This window comes from Somniosus microcephalus, chromosome 2, assembly GCF_052327205.1.
Source record: "Somniosus microcephalus isolate GS21.2 chromosome 2, FLI_Smic_1.0, whole genome shotgun sequence".
NCBI lineage: Eukaryota > Metazoa > Chordata > Chondrichthyes > Squaliformes > Somniosidae > Somniosus > Somniosus microcephalus.
Window position 1 is genome coordinate 349,336,805 of NC_140988.1, and position 11,082 is coordinate 349,347,886.

The 11,082-nt window shown below is 45.8% G+C and overlaps 1 protein-coding gene across 1 annotated transcript in view; it reads left to right on the forward strand.

Moving 5' to 3' along the window:
- The first annotated feature begins 5,552 nt into the window (after positions 1-5,552).
- The window catches only part of lzts3a (leucine zipper, putative tumor suppressor family member 3a), an 80,426-nt gene continuing 74,896 nt past the window's right edge, over positions 5,553-11,082 (forward strand). The window contains exon 1 of the mRNA XM_085975511.1: positions 5,553-6,502. The gene's annotated coding sequence lies outside the window, so the exon portion shown is untranslated. The remainder of the gene's footprint in view (positions 6,503-11,082) is intronic.

Genomic DNA, 11,082 nt, shown 5'->3' on the forward strand with positions numbered 1-11,082 from the left:
TGTAGCACTCCTGAGCGATGTTGCCTCTAAATTTTTTGTGTGCAGGGTACCTTTAACTTTGCTGCGAGGTCACATGGTGTCAGCTTGTGAGAGGCCTGCGCGGCACCTTCCCGAATGCTGCCCGGCCAGGCATGCGCGCACCTTCGGGTGAAACATTGCTCCTGAGATCAGCTAACTTAGCACAGGCTCGGGGTCATTTTAACTTTGACCAATGGTGTAATAGGCCTGATATCGAATTGGCCGCCCAATTTACATCCTGCCGATTTCAATAGAAAGGAAAATCAGGCCATGGTGTATTGGGGTGGGCAATTCGATATCGCCCGTTTTCCACCATCTCCCAAAGTTAAAAGTACCCCCACTGAGTGAGTACCAAAGCTGGGACCTTCTGGTCTGTCTGGATCTATACTGCACCACTGGGCCGACAGGAGAGAGTGACTTCTGGGGTTTGATTTCACAGTCATTTATTTCTGTCTCTTATATAGATGCATTATTTTTCATCAACAGCAAAGTAAACATCAAAGGGCAACAGATGCCAGGCTCTGCTGCCACTGTGAATGCCTTTCTAGAGATTACTGTGGGAGGCAGCTGGAGCTACAACATTGTAGCCCTGATTCTGTGCCCCACACTCGTGTCTAGCAAGGCCTTGTGCCAACAGCGAGTCCTTGCGATTTCTGTCCTCGGAACTCAAAGCATCATCCCATTCCCTGCCCCAGCCCGTCTCACCTTCTAGTCCTCCTCTACCTGGTTTTGGGCTTGAACAATAGGTGAGAACCGTATGTGTACACCAAAGAGGAAATTCAGCAGGAATATGCTGTCAGTGCAGAGTGTCGCTGGATGAGAGCATAGGTTTGGAGAATTGTGCGTAGAGGCTGATCATTAAAACTAATGATTGGAAAATTGGGGATGCCAGGAATTGGACGCACTGAGCTCCATGCCCAATTCAATCCGCATTACCTCCAAGTGTGGCTTTGCACTGGGAATTTAGCCTTGCCGAACTCATCCTCGTATGTTAGGTACTGATTTCAGAAAAAAACAGTTAGCTAGTTGTTCTGAAGTTTGATGGCACACAATCAGATGTTTTAATGAAAACTTGGCATCAATTTATGTTAGACATATATTGAACCTTGGTTAGACCATACTTAGAATACTGTGCACCATATTATAAAAACAATATAGAAGCACTGGAGAAGGTGATGTAATAAAACTCACTACGCGCTTGGTTTGAGCATAAAGCAAGGCTTTAATCAACTTGTTTCAGAACATGGAGGTCTAGTTGTACTTCACTAGTTCCTTGTCTTACAAAATGTCCCTGGAAAGTTGGGGCCAGTGCCCGAGTATTTATACTCCTTGGACGGCGCCACCAGCTGGCCGTCCAGTGTTATTTCACGAGTAGTTTCTTGAATGATGGGATTTATAACAGAAGGTGCAATAAATATTTACAAGGATGATACCAGAACTGAGAGGTTATATTCATCAGGAAAGACTGAACATGCTGGGGCTTTTTTCTCTAGAAAAGGGAAGCCTGAGGGGTGACCTGATAGAGGTCTTTAAAATTATGAAGGTGTTTGATAGGGTAGACGTAGAGAAGATGTTTCCATTTGTCAGGGAGATCTAAACTAGGGGCCATAAATATAAGATGGTCACCAATAAATCCAACTGGGAATTCAGGAGAAACTTCTTTACTCAGAGTTGTAAGAATGTAAAATTCTCTAATTGTACTGCTGGGTGTTTTTTTAATTCATTCTCAAGATGTGGGCTTCACTGGCAAGGCCAGCATTTATTGTCCATCCCTAATTGCCCTTGAGAAGGTGGTGAGCCGTCTCCTTGCAGTCCGTGTGGTGAAGGTATGCCCACAGTGCTGTTAGGGAGGGAGTTCCAGGATTTTGACCCAGTGACGGTATAGGAACGATTTTCAACATTTCATGCGGACATAAACATTCCACACACTCACCATTACACTTTACGGAAGTGCTAGTGATAACTTTAGGTTGAGCTTGAGAATCCGGCTTTAAGGTGCGGCAAAAAGGACAAAAAGTAACGTATGAGATAATGTAAAAATCAACATAGCACTGCCTGCGAGATCTCCATTCTTTCTTTTATAGTAGGCCCTCATCATTCCTGATAATGACAATAGCTGGAATCTTGTAATGTAAACATTGCATTGCTGTTCCTTCTTCATAATGTAAACAGCATCTCTTGGACTACTGAAGGAAAGGTTTTATTATACAAACTTCCCAACTATTACCATTTTTCCATTGCAATTCCTGTTCTATTGTCCTTGTCCTGACTTCACTGACAATGTCCTAATTTTCAGAATTACTTTTTATTTTCCAGGCATAATGCTCTTCCCACTGTTATACTGAGCCATTTAGCTGAGGAAGGCCCTAATCCCAACTTCAGCTTTGTGCTGAGTTAGCTGATCTTAGCCAGAGTAGGGAGCAGTGAGTTACAATTGGTGCCAGAGTAGGGAGCAGTGAGTTACAATTGGTGCCAGAGTAGGGAGCAGTGAGTTACAATTGGTGCCAGAGTAGGGAGCAGTGAGTTACAATTGGTGCCAGAGTAGGGAGCAGTGAGTTACAATTGGTGCCAGAGTAGGGAGCAGTGAGTTACAATTGGTGCCAGAGTAGGGAGCAGTGAGTTACAATTGGTGCCAGAGTAGGGAGCAGTGAGTTACAATTGGTGCCAGAGTAGGGAGCAGTGAGTTACAATTGGTTTCAGACTGAGGAGGCATAAAAAAAAATATCAGTCAGGGCTCCTGCTTCTGATCGCAATGTCCTGACTTCTGGAGACAGGCTGACATATGTGGAGCTCAGCTGAGGAAAGGATTGGGTTCCCTTGCCTGCCTGCAGGCGCGCAATGTCCAGCTTCCAACATAGCTGTGAATGGCAATTACTGCCAACCCATTCAGTTAAAAAGAAATGCCCGCAAAACAAGTAAACCATAAAGAGTTAGCAGGGGATGTAAACATCAGCAGGGGCAATTCTGGGACTTGTAGCATGGGTGGAGACATTCTCCTTGTCCCCTCCCTCTAGTGTGGTACCTATTACTCTGGGCTTGTGTTGCAGAGCGCTGTACTGGGGAGACCTATTACAGCCAGTAAGTACACTGCCAATGTGGAAAAATTCTCTCTTATTGTGTAATGCAACTTCAAGGCCCCGATGATGTACAGTGCTGCGTAAGAGAGATATGATTCAGCTTCACTGCTGGGCCCTCGTATAAATCATTTTGAATCCTTTACTTAAAGAAGTTGTGTGCCTAAGTTTTAGCCTGACTCAGGCTTTTTTTTAAACTATAAAGGTATCACTGCAATACTCACCCTTGGCATTTTTCCACAGCTAGATCCATCATTATAGCAACTTCATAAATCAGGTGTTTTATATACACGTAGGTTACTGCGATACTTACACCGAATGCATGATTGGACAGTTTAGATGGTAACTGGATGTTTAACTGTTGTGGCACAAGGATAATCCACCATAGAGGTGCCCTAAAATAGTAAAATGTTTTAAAAGGAGGGGCTTTATATTTAAAGAGCTCTCAGTTGCAAGCTGTGCAATCAGTCTTCCATCTCAGGCCGCCAGTATGGAGCAGCCTAATCCACAAAACATTGATCTCCCTTTGCCAGTTTCAGGGAGTCTGTTCCCCCCACCCCCACCCCACTTCCACTTCCATGGCTGATCTTCGACCTCAACTCCACTTCCCCACCCGATCCCCATATTCCTTGATTCCCCGAGAGTCCAAACAGAACGGGGTAGATTTTAATTTTGTGCAATAATGTAAAATGGGTGATCGGGTATCAGAAGCCCGTTTTACATCTCTCCCGGCTAACTTCAATGGAACTGAAAATCAGGAGAGACGTAACGCGGGCTGCTAAGGTGCTTTCACAGATAGGTGCACGGAAAACAAGACAGCAAGCCAAGAAAAGAGATTAGGAGGCGTGACCAAATGTTTAGTCAAAGCGATTAGTTTTTGAAGAGATTTTGAAAGGAGGGGAGAGAGGTAGAGGGAATTCAAGAGAGTGGTACGCAGGCGGCTGAAGGATCTGCCACCAATGGTGGGCTGAAGGGACGGGTGATGCACAAGAGGTCAATTGGAGGAAGGAGGGCAGATATAGGGTAGGATTACATTGCAGAGATGGGGCTGAATGAGATCGTGGAGGGATTTAAGGATGAGGACGAGGAGTTTAAATTTGACTTGCTGGCGGAAAGGAGATAGCCGGCAAGGACAGTGCTGGCAAGTAAGACTTGTTATTGAACAGGATACTTGTGGCCGAGTTTTGTTCAAACAGAAGTTTATGGAGGGTGAAGGCTGAGAGATCAACGAGGAGAGAATTGGAGTAGTTCAGTCTGGAGCTGAGAAAGATCTGAATAAGGGTTTCAAGTCACAGAAGCTGAGTTGGGGCAGACGCATCCATTTTGCAGAGGTGAGTGTATGCGGCCTTTGTGATGGAGAGGATCTTGGTTCTGAGGCTCAGCTCAGGATTGCACAGCCTAATACAATGCCTGGGGAGGGAAATAGAATTAGTGACAAAGTAGAATATGTAATGGGAGTCAAAGCCCATAGCTTCAGTCTTCCTAACATTGAGTTGTGGAAGTTAAGATTCATCCAAGACTTGCAATGTCGGACAAGCAGTCTGACAGGCAACGTAGTGGAGAGGTAGAGCTGGATATCATTGCTGTACATGGGAACGCTGACCCCTTGTCTGCAGATGGTCTCCGAGGTGCAGCATGTAGATGAGGAACGGCAGGGGGCCAGTGGCTGAACTGTGGGAAATCTAGAGGTGGCAGTTCAGGGAGGGAAGAGAAATTATTGGTGAAGTTGCTCTAGCTACTTTTAGATAGTTGGAAGTGGAACCCTAAGAGAGCAGTCCCAGAATCCCCTCCAGAATAGGTCTCTGAGATTTCCGATGCCATATTGCCACCCTAAGATGGAGGAGTCGAAGGAACAATCCTGCAAACCAACTTCCTTTATAATATTCTTCTACTGTTTGAGAAAATCTTAAGATAAAAAATCTACAAACTTTTAGGAACAGGAAAAGGCCATAAGGTTAAGCAAAGCCCACCCCTCTTTAATGGATCTTATCATCACTTAGCTGACTTTCCACATTACCTCTCAATCTCCTCTCTTCAGAAACATGTCTATTTATCTTTTGAACTCATCGATGCTGTCATTGTCATTGGGTTCCCTGGTAGCCCATTCCACAATTCTATGGCCCTTGTATCCCCTGCTCTTTGAACGCTTTATCACCATTAACAAATTGTCTGGATTAACTTCCCTTTATAATCTTGAAAGTCTCCTCTTTCCCACAGGAAAAACAATCCCAACTTCCTTAACCTTTCCTCGTGCATGAGGGACAAAACTGACTCCTCAGTGACGGTATTTGCACAGCTTCAGAAGCAGAAGATGAGTTGGACAAGAGAGCCTGTGATTTGAAAAGGCATTTCTTTTCATGACAAAATATTTAGTCCAATCTTTTTCAGTTTGCAAACTTACGGCACAACGATCTAAACTGCATTGAAAGGCGTTAGTTCTGTCTTTCGGGTGAGATGTTGAGCTGAAACCCTTCTGCCTGCTGGGGTGGATGTGAAAGATCCAGTGTCTCTATTTGAAGAGGCGCGGAGTAACCCCAGTGCCTTGGCCAACATTCCTCCCTCGATCAACATCACCCGCAGGCAGATTGACTGATCAGTCACCTTAAAAAGAACAGCAAATACTGCGACTAATGGAAATCTGAACCAACACCAGAAAGTGCTGGAAAAAAAGAGTCCGTGTGACGGGCTATAGAGGTTTCGGTGAATAACTCTACATCAGAACTGGCCATTCATTTCATTTGCTGTTATTGGGATCTTGCTGTGCGCAAATTGACTGCTACATTTACTCACATATCAATGATTATGCCTCACAAGTAATTAAATGGTTGTGAAGTATTTCAGGATATCCGGAGGGCACTATATAAATGCAAGTTCTTTCTTTCAAACGGAAATAGTAAACAATTGCCTCGCTCCGAGCACCAACAGTGATGTCTGCCAAACATTTCCGGGTTTTTTTAAAAATGAAGACAGTCTCCCTTTAAGAGAAAGGCAAACTGGTGAATGTGGTTCTTTTTTTCCACATAAAAGGGCTGTTGGAGAACTGGGTCTGATCCAGCTGAATGTGGATGGGCAGTGCGGACTCCCCGTCGAGCCTGTTTCCAGAGCTGGTGGGCGAACAGCCAGGTGAGCAGAGACTGCGCTGCCGACAGCTTTGCCATGTGTGCCGCAGAATGTCCTTTAACCCCTCCCAGCTCCTGGGGGTGTGTGTGTGTTCATAGATCTCCCTGCATTGCAGTTTGCCGCTCGTACAGTGACCAGGTTAGCGGCAGGTTAGGAGAGACGCTCTCATATATAAAACTCCCCAAGCTGATTATACTTCACAACACGGGATGAATTCGGAAACTTTAAGGGCTTCCCAGGACGCTTACTTTACAGCCAAAACCTAAATGTCAAAAAAAAGGAGACCTCAGGTACGACTTCTTTCTTTCTTTTATTATGGGTTTAAACGGATTCTGTTGCCCAAGAGTTGGAAGTGCTGGCGGCAACTGAAAAAGGGGCTAATTTTCATTACTGGACCCCAAAGCGTGAATGACTCGATTCACTGGCTTGTGGAATTCTTATTGTGCGGTAATCCGACAGACCTTGCATTAATTCTGTGGCTTGTGCGGTTTTTGCAGCTTCTGACAGGAACAGGAACAGGAGCAGGCCATTCAGCCCATCGAGCCTGTTCCACCATTCGATACGATCATGGCTGATCTTTATCTTAACGCCACCTGCCCGTCTTGGATCCCTAACCCTTAATACCCTTGCCTAACAAAAATCTATCAACCTCAGTTTTTACATTTTTAATTGAGCACCGCCCCCCCCCCCAAAGCATTTTGGGGGGGGAGAGTGTTCCATATTTGCACTACCCATGGAGTTGGGAAGTTATTCTATAAACTGTTATTAGCCGGAGGAAGCCGAATTTGCGAAATGCCTCGGGCAGCTTGGCTTGGGCTTGGGGCAGAATCCCTCTCGGGATGGGATTGCCTTTTCATTATTATTTAAATGCAGCAATTCCAGCGCACTGCTTAAAGGGGCATGCAGTGAGTGAGTGAACGCTCTCAGGTTCGACAGCTTAGAATATGTAGTGCTAGCCGCAAATGATTCGGTTATATTTAAATGTTCAAGAACCAACTTTGGCCTGAGTTCTCTACTTAAAGCAACAACTTGTATTTATACAGCGCCTTTAACGTATTTTTAAAAAGTCCCTAAGCGCTTCACAGGAGCGATTATCAGACAAACATTCGGCACCGAGCCACATAAGGCGATATTAGGACAGGTGAGGATAAGCGCAGTCAAATAGGTAGATTTTATGAGCGTCTTAAAGGAGGAAGAGAGGTAGAGGCGAAGAGCTTTAGGGAAGGAATTCCAGAGCTTAGGGCCCATGGCTGGCTGCTCCCGACGAGGAGTGGAGCTTGTGGAGAGCGTGCGGAAGGAGAAATCACAGGCCCCGACCCCACCATTTTCCAAGCTACCGTCACCGTGAACTCCACTCCTCGCCAGGAGCGCCAGATTGTAGAATTAGCCCATGTAAGTGGATAGGAAAAAGGAGAGATGCATTCATTGGCTGTGCAGCGCGTTGGGACATCCGGTGGTCATGAAAGGCGCTACATAAATGCAAATCTTTCTTTCATTCCCAGCGCTCCCACCGTTCATATCATGGGAGAATGACGACCATGTGCGTTAATAAATGGACAGGAAAGGACAGGAAAAGACCAGGTGGTCCATCGAGCCCTGTCCACCATCTAATCCATTCTTCTCTTCACCAATGCCCCCCGGCCCCCCTTCCCAGAATCACATAGACAACACACCAGAGAAAAAGTTGCATGGGTTTACACTGTATCAGCTGTGGCTCAGTTGGTAGCACACTCGCCTCCAAGTCATAGAAACATAGAAGATAGGAGCAGGAGTAGGCCATTCGGGCCCTCGAGCCTACTCCGCCATTCAATGCGATCATGGCTGATCATCCAAATTCAGTACCCTGTCCCTGCTTTCTCCCCATACCCCTTGATCCCTTTAGCCTTAAGAAATATATCCAACTCCTTCTTGAATATATTTAATGAATTGGCCTCTACTGCCTTCTGTGGTAGAGAATTCCACAGATTCACCACTCTCTGGGTGAAGAAATTCCTCCTCATTTCTGTCCTAAATGGCTTACCCCTTATCCTTAGACTGTGACCCCTGGTTCTGGACTCCCCGACCATCGGGAACATCCTTCCTGCATCTAGTCTGTCCAGTCCTGTCAGAATTTTATACGTTTCAATGAGATCCCCCCTCATTCTTCTAAACTCCAGCGAGTATAAGCCCAATTGACCCAATCTCTCCTCATACATCATTCCTGCCATCCCAGGTATCAACCTGGTGAATCTTCGCTGAACTCCTTCCATGGCAAGAACATCCTTCCTCAGATAAGGCGACCAAAACTGCACACAATACTCAAGGTGTGGTCTCACCAAGGCCCTGTACAACTGCAGCAAGACATCCTTGTTCCTGTACACAAACCCTCTCGCTACGAAGGCCAACATACCATTTGCCTACATGTAGCAAAAGAGGACAAAGGGATTAATCAGGAAGGGGAAAATAGAATACGAAAGTAAACTTGCAGCAAACATAAAGACAGACTGCAAAAGCTTTTATCGGTATATCAGGAGGAAAAGACTGGTAAAATCCCAAGTCGGTCCCTTGCAGTCCGATTCGGGAGAATATATAATGGAGAATAAGGAAATGGCAGACCAATTAAACTCATACTTTGGTTCTGTATTCACAAAGGAGGACACAAATAACCTCCCAGGAATATCGGCAAACATAGGGACTAATGAGAGGGAGGAGCTGACAGAAATTAGTATCTCTAGGGATATGGTGCTGGGTAAGTTGAGGGGACTGAAGGCCGACAAATCCCTGGGGCCTGATAAACTACATCCTAGGGTACTTAAGGAGGTGGCCCTGGAGATAGCAGATGCTCTAAGGATCATCTTCCGGAACTCCATTGACTCGGGAACAGTACCCGTGGATTGGAGGGTAGCTAATGTTACCCCAATATTTAAAAAGGGGGGTAGAGAGAAAGCAGGGAATTATAGACCAGTAAGCCTTACATCGGTTGTGGGCAGAATGCTAGAGTCCATTATTAAGGATAAAATAGCGGAGCACTTGACAAATGGGGAAAGGATCGGACAGAGTCAACATGGATTTACAAAGGGTAAATCGTGTTTGACTAATCTGCTGGAATTTTTTGAGGAAGTAACTGGTAAAATAGATGGGGGAGAGCCAGTGGATGTGGTGTACCTTGACTTCCAGAAAGCCTTCGATAAGGTTCCACACAAAAGATTATCATGCAAAATTAAGGCTCATGGGATTGGGGGCAAAGTATTAACGTGGATAGAGAACTGGCTGGCGGATAGAAAACAGAGAGTTGGAATAAACGGCTCGTTTTCGGAGTGGCAGGCAGTGACCAGCGGGGTGCCGCAAGGATCTGTCCTGGGACCCCAGCTGTTCACAATATATATAAATGATCTGGATCAGGGAATTGGATGCAATATTTCCAAATTCGCTGACGACACTAAACTAGGAGGAGGGGTGGGCTCTGATGAGGATGTCAGGAGGCTACAGTGCGATTTGGACAGGTTGGGGGAATGGGCGGATACGTGGCAGATGCACTATAATGTGGATAAATGCGAGGTTATCCACTTTGGGGGTAAAAACAGGAGGGTAGATTATTATCTAAATGGCAATAGATTGGGCGATGGGGAAGTGCAGAGGGACCTGGGTGTTCTTGTGCACCAGTCACTGAAGGAGAGCATGCAGGTGCAACAGGCGATTAAGAAGGCAAATGGTATGTTGGCCTTCATATCAAGGGGGTTCGAGTATAGGAATAGGGATACCTTACTACAGCTGTACAAGGTGCTGGTGAGACCGCATCTGGAGTATTGTGTACAGTTTTGGTCGCCCCATCTGCGGAAGGATGTTCTTGCCATGGAAAGAGTGCAACGGCGATTCACCAGGCTGATACCTGGAATGGCGGGAATGACCTACGAAGAGAGATTAAATAGTTTGGGCTTGTACTCACTGGAGTTTAGAAGATTGAGAGGGGATCTCATCAAAACATATAAAATTATGGCAGGCCTGGACAGGCTGAATTCAGAGAGAATGTTTCCAATGGCCGGGGAGCACAGAACCAGGGGCCACAGTCTAAAAATAGCGGGCAAATCATTTAAAACAGAGATGAGGAAGAATTTCTTCACTCAAAGAGTGGTGAGCCTGTGGAATTCCCTGCCACAGAGGGCTGCGAAGGCTAATTCAATAAATATTTTCAAGAGAGAATTGGATATATTTCTGAAGGCTAAGGGGATTAAGGGTTACGGAGAAAAGGCGGGGACGGGGTACTGAACTGGTAAGATCAGCTATGATCTCAGACGAAGATCAGCCATGATCTCATTGAATGGCGGAGCAGGCTCGAAGGGCCGAATGGCCTACTCCTGTTCCTATCTCTATGTTTAATGTGGTTGTGGGTTCAAGTCCCACTCCGGAGACTTGAGCACAAAATCCTAGGCTGACACTCCAGTGCAGTACTGAGGGAGTGCTGCACTGTCAGAGGTGCCGTCTTTCGGATGAAACGTTAAACCGAGGCTCTGTCTGCTCTCTCAGGCAGATGTAAAAGATCCCTTGGCACTGTTTTGAAGAAGAGCAGGGGAGTTATCCCCAGTGTCCTGGCCAATATTTATCCCTCCACTAAGATCACTAAAAACAGATTATCTGGTCATTATCACATTGCTGTTTGTGGGACCATGACTTTAAAAGTGCTTTGAGACGCCCCGAGGTCGTGAAATATAAATGCAAGTGATTTTTTTATTTTTACACTGCGAAAAGCAGCTCTGTTGTCCTGATGCCAAAATCGGCAACTCAGATTTGGTAGACCTCCGATGCCATTGGGATTATAGGGAGCCTAGTAGGGAAAACTCAGGGAGCTGGAATGCGGACATTGTTCTCCCATGACCCGAACTACAGAAGCATC